This window comes from Peromyscus eremicus, chromosome 4 (genome assembly GCF_949786415.1).
Source record: "Peromyscus eremicus chromosome 4, PerEre_H2_v1, whole genome shotgun sequence".
Classification (NCBI taxonomy): Eukaryota; Metazoa; Chordata; class Mammalia; order Rodentia; family Cricetidae; genus Peromyscus; species Peromyscus eremicus.
In genome coordinates, this window is record NC_081419.1 from 37,758,121 (window position 1) to 37,776,744 (window position 18,624).

The following is an 18,624-nucleotide window of genomic DNA, read 5'->3' on the forward strand; positions in this document are numbered from 1 at the left end:
AAATGTGTTTTGTGATGTGAAACTATCATTTTGAATATGGTTTCTTATGAAAACAAAGTTTTTTGGGTTTTTTTTTTGTTTGTTTGTTTGTTTGTTTGTTTTTTGCTTTTCAAGACAGGTTTCTCTATGTAGCCCTGGCTGTCCTAGAACTTGCTCTGTATAGACCAGGCTGGCCTTGAACTCACAGAGATCTGCCTGCCTCTGCCTCCCGAGTGCTGGGATTAAAGACATGTACCACCACTACCCGGCTGAAAACAAATCCTTAATACTTGATAAACCTTTTAGTTTCCCCTTAAAAGCCTTTGAACACTTATTGAGTAGAGGGAGAACAAACAAAGGAAAACCCCACAAATGTGTTTGCTGTGAGAAGAGCGGGAGGCTTGGTTTCTGCTGCAAGGTGAGTGCTGGCAGAATGGAAGAGACGGCTGAGCGGTAGTCTGGGCCAGCTCTGCTGTGCTGAGAACAGCCCTGCATTGCTCCCCTGGCCTCCTGCTTTCTGAATAGATTGCTGTCTCTTCTCTCTACTGCCACCACTGCTATTATTAGAACTACTGTCACTACTGCCAGCACCAGATGAAAAAAAAAAATACAGAAGAGTTTTAACTAATGTCAGTGTGGCAGAAGAATAAATGGCCTCTGGAATCGGGGTCTAGTGAGAGGACGTGCTGTGCACAGGAGGATTGTAGCTCTTGCTGTCCTGGAACTCTCTATGTAAACCACACTGGCTCTGAACAAACGGAGATCCGCCTGCCTCTGCCACCTGAGTGCTGGGATTAAAAGTGTGCACTACCTCGTCCAACTTGCCTGTTGAGTTAATGTAGTGAAAATCTGTCTGTTTTTAGAGCCATTGAATTTCTTTGTTCCACGCATTGCCCATGTTACTAAATTTGGTTGGTAATTACATAGTCTTAAGCTATCTAGTATCCTTTTATATTTATCCTTAAATTAGCCAGGGTGTTTTCTGTTGCATGTTACTAAAAACACCTAATTAGACAGATAACTATTATTACTACCACCATTTAGACACCAGGAAAGCAGTGTGCAGGAAAGCTCAGTAGCTCACAGAAACCTACAGTGTTAGTAGGGAACCTGAGATTAGTTTTCAGGAAGTCATGCTCCGTAAATGTAGCACAAGAATCAACTGAACTTCTCAGTGGCTTTGGGGAGAAAGAAGGATGGGTAGAGAGGAACGATGGGTAGGAGGACTCATGGGCAATAATGTATCTGAGGACTATTCTGGAAAGCTGGAGAGCAGAAAGCTTGTGATAGACAAGGAGGAAGTCATAGAAAAGGAATTAGTGGAAACGTTAGACCTTCGTGAGAAAGATGCACGTGAAATAATGTAGGAACCATGGGGATACTGTTCAGTTCTGAAATTGTATCTAGCCATCGTGCTGGTAACAGTGCAGTCATTCAAAGAGCAGGGGAGCGATGGTAATTCCGTGGGTACCTATGGAAATCAGCACACAAACATCGGAGAGCACTCGGTGATCTGCAGTCAAGACCTTAAAAATGGTTATGTCTGTTATCTCATAGTTTGTAGAAAATATTGAATATTACCATAAAGGTGTTAATCACAGTGGCATTTATAATGCCTAAAAATTAATGATATGATTGTTTAGTACAGGTGCAATTGTATTACATTGCATGGTATTACATGCGCGTGACTGGCAATACATTATAACAAATTTTTAATGGTATGGGAGAAAAATTAGGATTAAAATGAAACATTAAAATACAGAATGATCAGTTTTACTTCAGAAATACGTATTCATGTATATAGCCTCTACATGAATATACCAATAAAACACAACACACATCTTAAGATGCTTTTTCTCTTTGTTTTCTACACTTAGTACAAAAAGCATTTTGTTTTTTTATAAAATTCTAAAGCTAAAAAATAAGATGACTGGTGAGGAATAAAGGACATTATTAGAATAATAATTGAAAGATGCCATAGGCTAAGGTTGACAGAGAGGGAACGAGATGAATTTTTGAAAGTTACAAGATGTGGAGCCTTTCTGGATGAATTGTGGTTACGAAGTTTGATTGTCCTTCTTATAAAAGTAGAAAATGTGTAACTGTGGTGGCAGATGAGCATGGTATGTACATAAACCAGGTAGTAGTCTATGCTTGTAATCGCAGCACTCAGGAAATGGAGGCAGAAGGATCAGAAGTTCTAGGTCACCCTCACCTATGTATGGAGTTTGGTGTCAACCAGGCTACACCAGACTCTGTCTTTAAAGGGGGGACAGGGTGTAGAAAGGTAATAGAAATAGCATATTCATGCTGTAGCCCAGGGCAGTTTAAGAAAGGTCTGGATCCAGATTGAGAGAGACTTAGAGACAAGGCCAGCCGACCTGGCCAATGGAAAGGGTGTCAGACATGGAGATGCAGAGGTTCAGTCATATGCTAGGTGGACCCAATGTCCTCAAGGTGGGTCAAGAACTGTGGGATTTGAACTGTAAACTAGTTCTTCAAATTTGACCCTTTGGTAATTTTTATAGGAAATACTCAGTTCCATTAAGAACTTCTTCGGATGCATTTCCTCTTTATCTTGGAGGGAAGCACACAAAGTATCCTAAGGAAGGAAGGTAGCATGTATAAAACCTCACTTTTGTTAATGTTCTACCTCCAGCTATAAACTCCAAGGGAGACCCTCTGTCATATTTTGCAGATTGGAGTAGTATCTGAACTTCAGCATTTATCAAGTACTTGTGTGTTGTAAACACTAAGTTTCATGGAAAATAAATTGGAACAAAATCCAAACGTGAATGATAAATATACTAATCACATCATTTGCCACCTAGAAGGGGCAAGGAAGCAAGGAAGATGTCTTCTTCCCCTGAAAAGAATAGAGTGGGTTAAGAAAAAAGTTACACGGAGACATCTCTTTTCATGGTTTATACTTGATACTTTATTTTCTCTTGCTACTGGAGACACCAATTTATATGAGGTTAACATAAAAAGAGATTTCTTCAAATAAGAATATTTTGCTGGCTCTGGTTGCTCTTGCCTGTAATCCTAATACTAGGGAAACTGAGGCGGGAAGACTGTCACAAATTTGAGTCCATCTTAGGTTGCAGAGACCCTGTCTCAAAAGGCCAAAATGAAATCCATGGATCCCTTCTGAGTAAAATGGCAGTCTCTGGAGCTTGGCTAGGACCACACCGCACAGGTTTCAGCTTGTGCAGGCATTGGCCCATTCGACACAGCAACCTGTTCATACGCTATAATGTATTTTGAAATGATGTCACAACTTTCTTTTGGAGTGAGGAGGTATTGGTGCTGACAGAATTATATTTTCCAGCTTTTAAATGCTTCCAGCCATATTTCATTGAAAATATGGCATGAGTCACATCTACGCCTGAAGAAATACTGGTGCTTTTATGAAGCCGGCAAGAGTTTGTCACTGCTGTGATCGCGCATGCCCTTAATCTATTCTTGCCTTCTGGAACCTGGCTGTACTCCAAGCCAAGTGAAATCGCTCAGGCTGGTTTATTAGTACTGGCAGAGCTCAGATTGGTAGATTTGAAATCTTCCCTTTTGATATATTTCTACCCAGAAGAAGGCAAATGTAGTAATTAGGACTATCTTATTTTATTGCTAGCATTATGCAAAAAAAAAAAAAAAAATAGAGAGAGCCGCTCTTCATACAGCTCTGTCTGCAAAAAGGTCTAGCTACAGAATCCTTTAAACCAGGAAGACTTGAAGTGCACAGTAACCAAATATATTGGGCGTGAACATTGCAAGATGCAAAGCTTGTTTGCTGTTCTGTTACCGTCAGCTGGTACCCTGAGTGCCCCAAATGAGCTTTGTAGAAAGCTGTTAAACACCCTGCGAAAGCTTTGTCTGCTCCACGCTTAGTTTGGATTCCCCTTCCAGGTTAGAATTGGCATGTTGGAAAGGCAAGCACCCTGACAGCCCAGAATACTTAATGTCAGGTGACTACCTAAAACTCATTCAGAGGGAAGCTACCAAGAATTGAGCCGAGAAAATAGCTCCTGCCCTTGAGCTGAAAATTCTCGTAGGTGTTTCTGAGAAGCCCAAACCTTCCCATTACCCTCCACTCCAGCACCCAGGGGCTTCAGGAAGCTCTGAGCACCTCTGTACCACAGTACAGCTTTCACTGTTATTTACACTCATCATTGGAAGTCCTGACTGACTAGAAAGTCTCATCAGGTTTCACTGTCCTTTCCTCGCGAACTTAGGAGAGAATTTAAGGACATCTTGATAGAACAAGAGAATGCAGACCCTAGTTTCAAATAGACCTGGAACCTAATGTAGACTCCTGCAAACCACTTCATGATACTGAGTAAGCCCCCTTGCCTGTCATAGCTTGAATCCTTTCTGTCCAACCAGCAGCAGTATTACCCAGTTCATAGGCCCACCTCACATCCCCTACTTGAAATGCTAATCAAATGCTGAGTGTTAACTAGGTAGTCAAGTCACCATTCAGGAACAGGGCTATCACACTTACTGGGTGTTTATGAGCACTGACGTTTTGTCATTCATTGGGGGCTTTCGTGATAAAGATGGCACTCAAATGTAATTGTCCCCGAAACTGCTAGAGCACAATGAAGGCACCTTCGCCCTGGTATGGGGTTATTTGCTCTGCTGCTGGTTATTTCCTGCTGAGCAATAGGTTTCTTTCCGCCTCCACCTATGAAAGGTCTTTCCTCCCAGTCTTCCATTTCTGTCTTTGAGTTAAGATTGTTCCTTACTTCCCTTGTCCATCCTGCCCTAGAACCCCTCACGTGAAATGCATCCAGTGTTCTGCAGGTGTTCCGAGAAGCCATTAACTGTTTAATGACTGTGAGCCTTGCCAGATCACAGGTTGGGTGGCTCGCTGCGACAGTCCCGATGCCCATTATCTAAACCCACACACACAGTTAATGATCTACCTTGAGCTTTCAACATCATGGCGCACCTTACTGAAAAGTTTGTTCACTTGCTTGTGTAAGTTTACAAAGAGGAGTGATTTCTTGAGGTTTGAATATTTTCAGTTTTAATAGAAGCCCAGAAGTACTCAACAACATGTGTTCAGGAAGCTCCTATTTGTATGGCATGTCTTAAATGCCACTGGGGGGAAAATCTTTATAGCCAACAGTGGATGCAGACTTATAATCCCAGCACTTGAGAGGCTGTAGCAGGAGGGTCCCAAGTTCTAGGCCATCCTAAGTTGGTGAGACCTTGTCTCAGAAGAAGGAAAGACATTAGAAATAAAATCAATACCAGACTGATCAGCACAGTAATCCTTGGCCTATGTTCTTACTGATTATTGACATTATAGCTTTTTACGATTTTTTTTTAAATTTGGATTTTGAGTCTTACTAAGTTGCATCCACCACCACACAAATCACAAACACAACATGTCCTAGTTAGGGTTGTCATTGCCGCATTGAAACACCATGCCCCAAGCAAGCTGTGGAGGAAGCTTGATGCTTCCAAATCACTACAGGAACTCAAGCTAGGCAGGAACCTGGAGGCAGGAGCTGAGGCAGAGGCCATGGAGAGATGCTGCTTCCTGGCTTTCTCCTCCTGGCTTGCTCAGCCTGCTTTCTTATAGAACCCAGGGCTGTGAACCCAGGGTGGCACTACCCACAATGGGTTGAGCCCTCCCCCATCAATCACTAATTAAGAAAATGCCCTCCAGGCTTGCCCACAACCATTTTCTTGATCATTGTTCCCTCCTCTCGGATGACTAGCTTGTGTCATGTTGACAAAACTATCCTGCACACAACACAAGCATTTCTTCCTGAGATAGGATCTCCTTCATAATATGTATTCAGTTGGTATTTGTTGATTACTAAACTTCCAGTTCTGATTAGAAACCAGTCATGGCCAAGTGCTCAGTTCTAGGAAGACTGCATGAACCCCAAACCCGTGTCCTTCAGCCCCACAAGTAGCCTGTATTAGACAACTTGAGAGAAAAAAAAAAAAGTGGTGCGTGAGGCCATGGTCCGGAGGGCCTGTCAAGTCTGCCGTGTCAGCTGGAGTCTCACTCAGGTGGGTCTGAGTTTGGAATAGGAGTGAGGCAGCCAGGCGCCAACAGTCCTCCCTGTCAGAAGGCTGTCAAGTTTTGCATCCATTAGCAGAGAGACATCTTGATACTTTGGCTAAACAATATGGAAATATAGTCATCAGTCCTGCAAACAGTCCAGGGAGCAGCGAGTTTGGGGAGCTCTGCTGTCTCTGCCGTCTGGGAGGCCCAGACAGCTTCCAGTTCTCAGCAGTTCACCTCGTGGGCAACACACAGCATTCCTTTGGAAGGGCGTGGCTAGGAGAGGCTCCTTTTTCATGAGTGGAACTTGGTCCTGGCTGCTCCTAAACTGGGAATTGCAGCTCCAGTGAGCAGCCGTGCGTCCAGCAGAAACAACCATTGCCAGCCAGCAGCCCCAAAAGGATGAGAAGTCCTGCTAGAGCTGCCATCTCTGCGTTTTGATGTGGGCTGGGCTGATGTTGGCTTAGCGGACCATAAAGAACCAAAATCAGAATCCTTACTCTCAGTCTCATTTTCCTTGGAACAGTTTTGCTTATTTCATACATATATAATAAGAAAGTAAAAAAAAAAAAAAAGTACTATAGAGTATTCAATGTAATCTGTTGCCTGTGTTCCTAATACATTTCTATTTTAAAGTATTTTTTGTTAACTTTATCGTTAAGCTTTAAAATAGCAATTTCCTGCATCTTATAAATATCAGTATAAATGTCATAAACTAAGTCTTTATATTGAACTTCTATGTTTTCACTACCTTGTAAAATAATAATGGAAATTATTAAATATACCAAGTAATTAATGTTGCAGTGAGATCCTAAATGTTTTGTTTCTTTTTCTTCTTCCTGTGTTTGGGGAAATTATTATAGTAATCTGGGGTTTTCAATTTCAGTTTGTCTTTGTAGCAACTATCAGTTTTCTCTCTAAACTGCTCAGAATCTTAAGTTACATTCATAAGCTTGTTAAGCACAATTTCCCCCATTGCCTGAAAATTATTTCCTCTGCAGTTTATAACTGGAAATGAGCAAATTTAGAAGTAAAATCAAAACTAAAATATTCCTCTTCTAGTTAGATAGAAAAAGTTTTTAAACCTCAAACATTTTGATCTTTAAGCAGAAAACTCACCTATCTTCTTCGGCATTTTATTAATACCCAGTAGAATACCTGGTGTATTCAAAGAAGAGTACGAAAATACTTGTTGACCAAATCATATTTAAGTTTTTAAATTTAAAAATTGCCCAGTTTTACTGTATGAGCAAAACTATAAAATAACTTGAATATTTGACTATTAACTACCTCCAAGTAGTCAAGCAGTCACATGTACCACTTACACATGCATACGCATGCAGCACCGTTGATAGTTCCAACTCTTTGAACCATATTAAAGTACACTGAATGATACAAGCATGCCTTTAGACCCTCACTTAACCTTATTACCTCAGCTTAAAATCCACAGTTTAGTTGCCTGTGGTTTTGCAAGATATACTGTGTGTATGTGCGCGTGTGCATGTTAGCGCATACATGTGCATTCACCATGTGGAGGTCAGACTGTGACTTGGGAGTCTGTTCTCTTCTTCCACTATAAAGTTGGGGGATCCAACTCAGGTTATCAGGTTCAGCAAGCAAAGCACCTTTACCCACTGAGCAGACATCTTGGCAGCTCAAGGCAGCCATGTTTTTAAAGCAGTATAGTTAACAGTCCTGAGAAGTTACCGGGCAGTGCTAACAGGCATCACTGTACTAGTGTTGAGTCTATATATAGCCAATTGCCCATCATCTTGCACCTTAGGTATTATGACTGCTGTACTTCTAAATATGAGAGAACTGAGATATAAGTGGGGTAAGTAGCTGGAGAGGGCTACAGAACTCAAACAACTAGGATCTGGTTCTGTCTTCTACCCCACCACCAGTCACAAAGCTGTCTTCTTGGCCATGGTCACTGCTTCATTGGAGCAGACCACTCCTAGCCATATACAGTCTGTATGCCAGTCCAACAAGGCAGGTTCGGGTATTTAGTCACCTGGTCTACAGAGCAAGGTCCACAACAGCCAGGACTACAGAGAGAGGTGGGGGGGGGGGGGAGAAAGAGGGAATTTAGTTAGCTGATTACAGAGGGGTATCCGGAGACTCTCAAGACATAAAGCACTTAGAAATCCAGAAATAATTTTGTAAAAATTGTTACCCAAAGCATTGTTATGCTATTATAACCAGCAAAATGAGACTGTGGTTATTTTCATTTGGGGTGTATTATACTAAGAAATAAGGATCAGAGTAATTTAGGCCTCAAATCCTTCCAAATTAGACATCTGTGTTACTTTCACGTAAACATTCTCTTCTTCATCCCTCCAAGCTACCTTCAGCTTTCCTGTCACATTTGCTTCGTTCTGCTGTTAGGCAGTCTACATGAAGAAATTACGAGAATGATGATTGCGCTTTGGGCAGGCACTCTTCAGGGCATGTGGTATGAGTCCAACACGCCGCCGTTAGAAGCCCAAAGGGCCTGTATCCAACGAGGCCCGTGCAGGAAGTTTCCCGCCACAGCTTCCACTCATTTGTCACTCACAGAACTGTCTGTCTGGAGATTTGCGTTCGTAGCCTGCAGAAACTTCAGGGGGCCGAAAGGTACATGTGTACAGCCCTCTTGACCTGTGGGTGAAAATGGGGAGCCACAGCAGTGAAGTCGCTTCTAGGGAAGCTGGAGCTGAGTGCATAAAACTCCAGTGTCCCACCAGGAGGCTTTACTCTCAAAGGCCTCTCACGCATAGGACTGGGATCTGGTTCTGTCCTTCATCCATGAACGCACAGTGCCACTGGGCACTCAGATTCATCCCTCATCATAAGCCCAGAGTAGGAAAGTGAGCAGATCTAACCCATGTCTTCCCCCATTTGCTTTGGAGACACCAAACACTAGCCAGTTGGGCAGTACTTCCAATCAGCTTTAAAGCTTGGGAAGTTGCACCTCCCGTTGCGAATGCAGTTTCCTTGCCAGACATCTAGGCCCTCACTGTCCCCCACGTCCCGAGAGCTGTTTTCTCTCTCTGTCCCCATGCTCCTCATACAGCAGAGCTGTCTTCTGTCACTGTATCTGAAAAGTGGAGAGAGCAAAGAGCTTTTTAATTTTAATATATGGATGAGTAACTTGGTTGTATTATGTTACAAAGTGCTGGAGGGCATGCACCCTTGTCAAGTATTCCTGAGTGCTGATAAAGCCTCCCTAACCTAATGCTATTTTGTGTAACGGAGTGTACCAGTTGGGGGGTCTCAGCGGGTGCAAAAGCTTGGATTTTCCTCGGCTTACCTCCATTTGCTTCTTAATCTTTGTACTTACTTAAACTCACACTTTCTAGTCCATATCGATGAATAATGATAATCATTCCCATAAATGCATATATATGCAAATATACCCCCCAGGACTGTGTTCTACTGAAGCCTGGTGCCATACTTTTCCTAGTTATGAGCTCATGATGAGATTCCACAAGTGCATTGCATAATTTAATTAGTTTAATGTTTATGAAAATTCTATGAAGGCAAAATTCCTACATAAATGCCAAGAGTTATGATTGCTTTCTTCGTTTAATTCCCCTGGCTCAATTTTTACTCTATGTGTTCAATTTCTCATAATCAGTCAAAGAAAGTTTATAGGCAGTACCTTTGACAGTGCTGCAAAATTTGAATCATATTTTTAGCTGAGGTAGATACTGACATTGGCTTGTTTTGCTGATTTGAATCTTGAAAAAATTAAATTCAGTTTGAATTGTGTCTCTTCAGTAGATTATATCTGCAAATAGATGTCGACATTTGGATACCGCCTATCAAACTCTCTGTATTAGACTGTCAGATTATTTTAAATTGTGTACTGAATTTGTGCCACTCTTCTATGTTTTATTTGAATTGGATTTTAAGTAGAGGATTCTATATAATGTACTTCTACTTTTTTTAGTCTTTCACTGCGTAGGACAGGATAGCTGCAGTACCCATTGAAGATGACCTTTAACTGGCTGTCAGTGACCCTCCTGCCTCAGCTTCCCGAGGAGGTGCCACCCAACCTGGCTTAAAATGTATTATGAATGGTATAAATAGAAATAAGATAAATGTCAAATAGTAATAATTTTTCAATTTCCTAGCCATAGGCACCGCTTCCTCCATTTATTTTGTTGTGCTCTTCTTTGGCTCAGATGTAGCATGTCTTCCGATGGTGCATCATTCTCTTTGAAGGTGTGAACACTGTGTCTTGTGTAACTCGTCTGGGGTGCTTGTAAGAGAAAGTGCTCAGGTGATGATGCCAGCGTGGCAAAGGGATAGGCTTTACGTCGTGCTTTCATGGTCTTCGCAAAGTCATCACAAGCAGACAGAAATGTGGGATTGGGTTGGGGAAAGTAGCAGCTTAGAGCAGGAGCCAAGAAATGATGTAGATCACAGTAGGCAGCCCAAGTGAGGTGTCAGGTTCTGGCAAATTTCACTTGTGAGATAAAGATTTCCTTTCAAGCTGTGCAGTTCAGGAGAGGAGGTAAATATAGCAAAGTGAGCTGGGCAGCATTGAGGAGGGCGCAGGTTATCAGTGAGGCTGGGCGTGCGGTTTAAACCCACAGAGACAGAAATAGACTTGGCCCGGAGCTTTGCAGCAGGGCTGAGGAGCAGCGTTCAGGGAGGAAAAGGTGACACAGGCTAGCTTGACAAGGCCTAAGGCAAGCAGGAGCCAAGTGGCTTGTTTCTCTAACTGTCCACTGTACCACCGAACACTGATCTTAGAAGAGGTGCTTGATCCCTAGCAAACCGTGGCCTCCCACTCACAAGGTCCACACAGAGTGGTACGACATGCAGTTCAGAGAATGGCCTTTGGAGTCACCTTTTCTAGTTTGACCTTTGAACTCATTCTCAAATGATAAGTATTAAGTAGGAGTTTTGAAATACATGAGTATTTCAATAATGTTGCCAAAAGAACCACTTTTATGATGAAATTGATTTTTCTCTTGGGTATTTAGACATAGAAAATCAGCCTAACAAAGGAAAGGGAGAAGTGAACTAGGTCTTAACATACAAAGTAAATGTACATGACTTATATTTTTTAAAAAAGACTTATTTTTATTTATGTGAATGTATGTGCATATGCATATGTGTGCAGATGCTCAAGGAGGCCAGAAAAGGATGCTGTGTCCCCTGCAGCCAGAGTTAGGTAGTTGTGAGCTGCCTGATGTGGGAGCTGGGAGCCAAACTCTGGTCCTCTACAAGAGAAAGCAGCAAGTGCTCCTAACCCCAGAACCAAAACAGTGAGACCTTACAAGAAAGAACTCCTCACACATCAATACTCCTGGTAAAGAGGTGTTGATGACATGTGATCAGGTTTGATTCTTCAACATTAGCTGTGGTGCTCCCGAGAACAGAAGATTGGGTTGACGTTTGAAAAATGAGCAGTGTGAACTCACCGTATCAATAGGAGAAAATGTATGTGATTATTGCAGTAGATGAAGAAACTTGCATTGTATAAATTCAAGACCCATTTATCCTCATGTCTCAGCAAATCGGGATGAAGTGTGTTAAGAGAAGCCTACACCACACATTGTACTTAATGCTGAAGGGCTCTTTCCTTTGAAATTTTAGAGAAAACAAAATGGAAGGCACATTAAAGGCAAGTAAAACTAGTGGGGTTTTTGTTGTTGTTTGGGGTTTTTTGTTTGTTTGTTTTGTTTTGTTTTTGTACAGAAGTAAAAAAAAAAAGTCAGTAAACTGTAGCTCACTGTCCAAATTCATTGTACCATCCATTGCTTTGTTTCAGGATTTTTCCATTTTAACCTCTTTTGCTAGTAATAGGTATAAAATATCCAACTATGTGAGAAAAGTTTGGAACTTTTCTGTTAAACATAGATTTAGCCTGTGACATAGTTGTCCTAGACATAACCTAAGAAAGAATGAAAAAATATGTTCCTATGAATGTTTAGGGCAGCATTGTTCACAAGTATCAGCCACACTAGAAACCACATCCACACCTGTGGCAGGTGACAGCATAAGCAGACTACATTGTGTGTACACTACTCAATACATGAGAGAGCCAACCTTTGAGGAACTTGACCTGAATGTGTCTCAGAAACCCACTGCCACGAACGTCAGGCCCTACTGCATTAGTCTGTGCAGATAAAACTTTAGCAAAAATAAATCTCTAATAACAGAAAGTGAGTCTGTTTGCCAAGGTGTGGGTTTAGGGAGAGATGGCCTTGAGAGGAGCCAAGACAGTTGGATGTGATAGCGATGGAAATAGCCCAATGGGATTTGGCTATGGTTTGTTGTTGTAGATGTTTAATAAAACTCATCAAACCTAACATCTGCACGTGGGTGCAGTGTATTGTGTCTACTTTATATTAATAAATCTGACGTTAGTATAAAAAATAATTTAAATGTCTTTAAGGTGAGGAGGAGAAATCCATGGTAAAACTTGGCTTGCACCAGACTGTAAACAACTGAAGAGAGCAGACTCCTGAGGTAGAACCCAGGAATGGCTTGAACATAGGCATTACATTACAAAGCAATACCTGACCAAAGTCAGAAACACCGGGGACAGGGGAAGAGTTCTCAATGGCTCACCCAGCAAGGCGCAAGGACAGAGTTCAAGTCTGTTCGAAGGCTGATGAAGCTATTGAAATATAATTTTCATATTAGATTTGCTTAATTTAACATGAGTTTTTCTATTGATGTGGAATGTATATGAAATAAATGGCTGGAATTACACATAAGACTTTTGCATGGCAGACAGTATTCAGATTAGCTGTCTGGATTACTTTCTATAGGAGCCTGTGTTGGAAGTTTTAATAAAGCCAGGCCTAACTCATCTTTTTGAGAACCAAGATCATAAAAATAATACCTTATGCTTCAGTAGTATTTTAAGATTGGGCTAGCTATATTCATATTTATTTATATAAAACAATTCGTGTAAAATTTTATTTAAATTTAAACTTATGTGAAATTTTAACTGTATAGAAACATTTAATATTTTTATTTGGCTTCTCTATGCTAACTGAAGCAATTGCTTTAGATTCATAGCTCTATAAATGTTTCTACCATTGTTAGAAAGCTACTTAATTTTTTTTCAATTTTTTGAAATTAAAATATAATTACATCATTTCTTATCCCTTCTCTTTCCTCCTTCCACCCCTCCTACTTCTCTTTTGCCCCCACTCAAAGTCATGGTCTCTTTTTCTTTGTTTGTTAATTGTTATTCACGCATGCACATACACACACACACACACACACACACACACACACACAGATATAGAAGTTTGCTGTAATAAAGTTTGTTTTCTTTACACTACTGCTAACATTTTATGGACTTATAGAAACAGAGCCACTAAACTATGAAAACTGTAAGTTCATACATAGTGCATATACGATATTAAAATGTTCAGCTTCACTGGGCGGTGGTGGTGCACGCCTTTAATCCCAGCACTCGGGAGGCAGAGCCAGGCGGATCTGTGTGAGTTCAAGGCCAGCCTGGTCTACAGAGTAAGATCCAGGAAAGGCACAAAGATACACAGAGAAACCCTGTCTCGAAAAACAAAAAAAAAAAAGAATGTTCAGCCTCATGTAAGTAACACATTACTTCATAGTGGTATCACTGATGTAACAGGTACCATTTAACCTGACAGAAAACACGAGGCAGACAAGCACTCCTGCCGAAGCATATATATATATATATTCCATCAAGGAAATATGAATGTATTGTGTCAATGACAACTTTTGATATATTAATATAGGAAAATGTTATTGCAGATACAGTGGACAGTTTGTGAGTGAGTATGTAGCAGTATTGTTAGGACTAGTGCAGTCCTGGAAGGAGAAAACGGTATGACTTGATGAAATGTACCTGTCCTTCAGGCAATTACAGCGCTGTGGTTGACATACGGTAAAATTCTCCATTGAAGTGTATAGTTCTGATGTTTTGATGTGCATGAACACAGTCACGTGACCAGCTGCCGTCAGATATGGACTCTCTTGAGCTAAGAATGTAGCTCAGTGATAGAGCACTTGACTGGCATGTACGGTACTGGATTCCATTGCCAGCATTGTTCCTCTGCTCCCTCAAAAGATACAGAACTTTGTACCACCCTAGAAAAGGTTCTGTGCGGAAATTTTCTGACACTGATAGTGAGTCCTTCGGCAAAGGTAGTGTGAGCTGAAGACTTGGCCTCCAAGGCAGGCTGATAGGATGGTGGAATAACCTCTGGTCCTGGGATGGGCTGCAGTAAACAAGGGTGGCCATGTGGAATCTTAGGTTTTTCCCAACCTGGCCGTCTCTTGAGGTTAATCTTCTCTTTAGGCCCGGCAGAAGAGCTGCTGTAACCATGTGCAGTAAGAAACTATTCAAAACCCACATCGTCACGGAGGCAGACCTTCTCTAGCTGGCTGAGTTCCTGCACGATTGGACACTTTAGTATTTAATGCCTGTTGTGTCATTGGTGGTTCATATTTGCAAAATGAGCCCTTCCAGGGAAAAGCTTGGGGGAAACAGTTTTCCAGGGACATCTCGGACAGCCTACACCTGGCCTTTTGAACAAGTGTCCAACAAGCCAGACTTGGTGGCTTTGTTACTTAATCACATTTTTTATATAAAAACATGGCTTTATATTCAAATGGAGAAGCGTGAATTATCATTTTAGACTATGATTTTGCAAATAGTTACTTGGTTTTCATTTTCACTATTAAGTATGAGTTTAACACACTGGGTTATGTAATGCAGTGGCGGTTTGCTCTCCACGAGAAAATAGAAGATTCTCACTAGTTTATGGTCCCTGGGTCAACTGGCAAGAGCTATTCAAGTAGTAAAGGGCGTATTTTCCCTTAGGTCCTCAGCTGGAGGCAGAGGGCTCTGAATTGGGTTTGCTTCCGGGTTCCTAGGTTGTTGTGCATTAATTTGCCCAGCATCACCAATGTCTGAATGTGGTTTCTTTGTAAACAAAGTTTGGGGTCATCCCTTCTCAGGGAAGCCCATCTTCCGTTCAGAATCTTAGCTGCCTGCTCTTGTAATGAGACCACTTCAGCCAGTGCTCCTCCTTGAGAAACTGGGTCCCCTTGCTCTTCCTTACCCTGTGGATCAAGAGTGTAAGAACAGCTTTATAAGACATAGTGTAACAGTCCCTGTGTATCTTTACTTATTGCAGAAGTATATTTTATTCTTTGCGCTTACTTGCATTTGCTAACTCACTAGTGCTTACTATACTTAATGTTCTGTCAGCCTCATTTCACAATTATATTTATAGTTATAATTATTTGCAAATGGAGAACTCAGTGAATGTGTCACATTAATATGAGAGCAAAGTAATTTTGTAGCATTTTATGGCAGTATTAAATAACAAATGGTCACTTTGAGAGAGCTGTGTCAACATTTGTTTATAATCATGATAAACTGTTAGTAATTAATATACTATACCTCTGCACTGTGGTTTTGGTAAAGTAAATAAGGTTCTTATCCAACTACATAGGCATCTCAATGCCTGGGGCCAGTAAATATTATCAGAGATGTCTTTATGGGTGTAATTAACTTCAGGACCTTGAGATAGGGAGATTATCTTGGATTACCCCAGTGAGTACTAAATGCCACCACAAGTATCTATATAATGGCCAAGATCGGGGGATCTGTCACACTGGGAGAAGGCAATGTAAAGATGGAGACAAAGATTGGGGTGACATGGTTAGAAGCCCCAAGAGACAAGTACCACAAGAACCTGTCAGGGATAAAGAAAAATTCTCCCCTAAAGTCTCTGAGTGAGTGTAAGCAGAACTTAAACTTAGGTTTTAGCCCAGTGGGACTAATTTTTAGTCTTTGGGACCAGAGGATGTCATGTTCCTGTAACAGACATCTTAAAAGGTGTAATTTGCTTTGGAACTGGATAATGGGTAGAGGCCCAAAGAATTTTAAGAGCCATGCTAAACAAAAGCTGAGATTGCTTTAAACAGGTGTTTATGAGCATGTGAATATTAAAAATAGCCCCGTTAAGGCTCACTATTGAGAATATGTAACTGAAAACTGAAGGAGTGAAAGCCCATCTTTTTATATGTCATAATTATCAAATTAGCTGAAATGTTTTCTACAGTTGTATGGAAAGGATATAATAGATGGACCAGTATTTATTGGATTCCAAGCAAAGTGTGGCCCGGCTTCTTCATGATGCTCTTAAATAAAATACAAGAAGAAAAACATTGGTTGTGGGGAAAATTAAAGCAAAAATTAACTACAAGTTGATCTGGGGAATCCTCAGCCCATCAGTTTACAAATGACACTAAGATTGTATCCCCTGTGGGGAAAGCACATGCTTCAGGGAGAAAGCCTAATTTCTTAGGACAGCCAGAGGCATACTGCAAACAGATCCTTCAGCCTTCTCTGCAGAAACCAGAGGTCAAATTATCCAGGAAAGATGTGTGAAGGACCTGCTCCTTTAATAGCAGCAATTTGCAGGGGCCCCACAGGATTCTTGAGAATGGTTTGTCATCACAGACACCCCTCACGCTTCACCCCCACCCCCTACCTCCCATGACCTGAGAAGAACAGAGAAGATGAAGTATAAGATACCCTGGGGCTTCCACAATCCACAGGCAGAAGACACGCTCATGAAAAATTACCCTGTGCAAATATGAGGTAGGATACCGTGACTCCAGGGTAAAACCTGAGGTCCTAGTGCAGTTCTGAGGCCTTGAAACCCTTCCTGTTGGGTTTAGAGAACACCGGGATGGATGAGACCTTTCCTTTTTCTGTTGTCTGCCTGCAGGAGTGAGACCCCCAGAACTACTACCCCATGCCTGCCCCAGCGTTGTCTTTTGGAAGAAGATAATTTACTTTGAATTTATAGATCACCAGATGGAGAGGAATTTTCCTAAGCCTAGGTCTTACCAGGGGTCATTGTCCAAATTTAATTTACACCTGAGATTTTTGTTTTGTTTTGTATCGTATTTTAGGGTTGTTGTTTTGTTTTGTTTTGTTTTGTTTTTCCAAGTTTTATGCACATATGGTGTTTGTGAACCAGTCTCCTCTAAATCCTTCCTGCCTCACATTTCCTTGGCCTCTCTTGGTCATCATCTTTCCTAGGCAGTTTCTCCTCTACCTTCAGGACACAGACACACAGCAGATTTACTGCCTTTCCATACGTAGAATGGTCTTTTAGGTTGCACCCTACGCAAAAATCAGCCCCTAATGGATCAAAGACTTTAATGTAAGATCAGAAACTCGTAAACTAATAAAGGAAAAAGGAAAAGACTTGAAGATACAGTCAGAGGCTGGGACTTTCTCAATAGAACATTACTTGCTCGAAAATAAGGTTAACAGTTGATGAATGAGACCTCGTGTTATCAAAAGAAATGGTTTTCTTGTTGTTTGTGAAGATGAAATTTGGAATATACGGCTAATGCTGTATTGTGTTGAAACTTTTCTGGATGTTTTTATTGGCCACACTGTTTTGCATGTAGAATGGATAGAAATCCTTGGAGCATACAGAATAGATTGCAGTGAGCAGAGTATTCTGCCTCTGCTTCCCATAAAGGAAACCAGGCCCTCATCCTTTGGTCATTTGCAATATTTTCTTACTTAGAAAAATGATACTCAGATTAGGAAATTGCCCTGAATTATTAAGATATGCCCCAAATGTCATGAGAAGTGTCCTAAGAGAGAATCAGAGAGACTTGGCATACATACAGAGAAAGAAATGTGAAGAGCCCACAGAGAATGGCATAGGGAGGCAGGCCATTGAGCAACATGGCAGCCACCAGAAGCTGCCAGAGGCAGGGAACAGGCCCCTACTAACACCAGGATTTTTGCTCAGTGAGATCGGTTTTGAATTTCTGACTTTCAGAACTGACATAATAAAGTTTTTTAGTTTGAACCATGCTTATAGTTAGATTTGGGGTGATTGTAATTAGAGTGACCTTTTAAAATACAGTGAGCTTTTACATGTAACCGTATTAAATGTGTTTTATTTTCTGTTTCATTTGATTTTCAGGAATCTCATGTTATTTATAGAAATCAAACCATTTTGAAGAAGCAGTTGGCTGTACTTTTACAATTGTTTCCTTCTCTTAAAAATGGTAATTTTATAGAAATTCATTCTGTACATGTGATACCTGATTTTTGATGTATAGATACTGTTTTATCTTATAAGTTTTATACATTGTTTGAATGAGTTGGCTTTTGTTGTTTGCTTGCTTTCCATCCTGTAGTTAGTTGGGTCTGCCTGTGTTAGCCAGGCTGCTCCCAAACCCTGACATTGCAGTGATTGGTCCTAGCACAGCCCTCCAAGCCGCTGAGTAGCCAGGACCTGCTGGCGTGCATCATCACATTTAGTTCATGCAGTTTGAGGAAACTCATGGCCTTTTATGCACCTAGGATGATCTTTCACAAGTGCTTCCTTGGCCTGTATTCATGACCTAAAATCATGCTTCTTGCCTTTGTAGTGTTTACAGAGACCAGAAGCCGAGATTTGAGGGTCTGACTCATGAGGTGACAAAAGAATGGTTTCCTTCCCATGTTTCCCTTCATAGTGCTTGGCTGTGTTAGGTTTATTATCTTGTGAGGAGAGGCAACCACTAAACAAACAGATAAAAGGATGATTTGGGTAAGAACCATCATGAAAAAGGATGGAGACTGTAGAAAA

General features: G+C 41.2%; 1 protein-coding gene across 14 annotated transcripts in view; it reads left to right on the top strand.

Moving 5' to 3' along the window:
* Nucleotides 1-18,624, top strand: part of Pkp4 (plakophilin 4) — a 225,997-nt gene that overhangs the window by 82,643 nt on the left and 124,730 nt on the right. The window lies entirely within an intron of this gene.